The following is a 661-nucleotide window of genomic DNA, read 5'->3' as shown; positions in this document are numbered from 1 at the left end:
GGCAATTGGAACAAGAAAGGAAACAGGAAGAAAGTCTCCAACAGTTGCAGCAAAGTCAGCAGCAACTACAAGAAAGTCAGCAGCAACTACAGGAAAATGAATAACAATGGCAAGAGGTACAAATGGAAAACATCAGTAAATTTAAAAGCGAATTAGATACGTTAAAGAACGATTCGTTGTGTGTTACACAAGGAGGATACATTGACCATCGACTTAATCAGCCCAGACAATGGCAAGCCCCTTACAGAGCCCGCAGCTAAACCCTAATGTAGACATATTCAGTCCGTTAGAAGTCACATCCCAGATATGAATGTCAGTAATAGGAGTGATCCAGTGCGATCCACAGGAATTTGATGGGAAGGCACCGTGGGAAGCATATAGAGCACAATTCGAGCTACTGGCAGAGACGAATGGATGGATAGAGGAACAGAAAGCTGTATATCTGGCAACGAGCTTGAAGGGACAACCACTGGAAATACTTGGACAGTTGACAGCAGACGACAGGCACAGCTATAGAACACTGGTGTCAGCTCTAGAACTCAGGTACGGAACCCAAAACCAGTCAGAAGTCTACAGAGCTAGGTTTAGGACGAGAATCCGTGCTAAAGGGGAGAGCCTGCAAGAGCTGGCACAGGACTTGGAAAGCATGGCACACAAGGCC

Source organism: Limulus polyphemus, unplaced genomic scaffold (assembly GCF_000517525.1).
Source record: "Limulus polyphemus unplaced genomic scaffold, Limulus_polyphemus-2.1.2 Scaffold86, whole genome shotgun sequence".
NCBI classification, from domain to species: domain Eukaryota; kingdom Metazoa; phylum Arthropoda; class Merostomata; order Xiphosura; family Limulidae; genus Limulus; species Limulus polyphemus.
Note: the sequence above shows the minus strand (reverse complement) of the source record.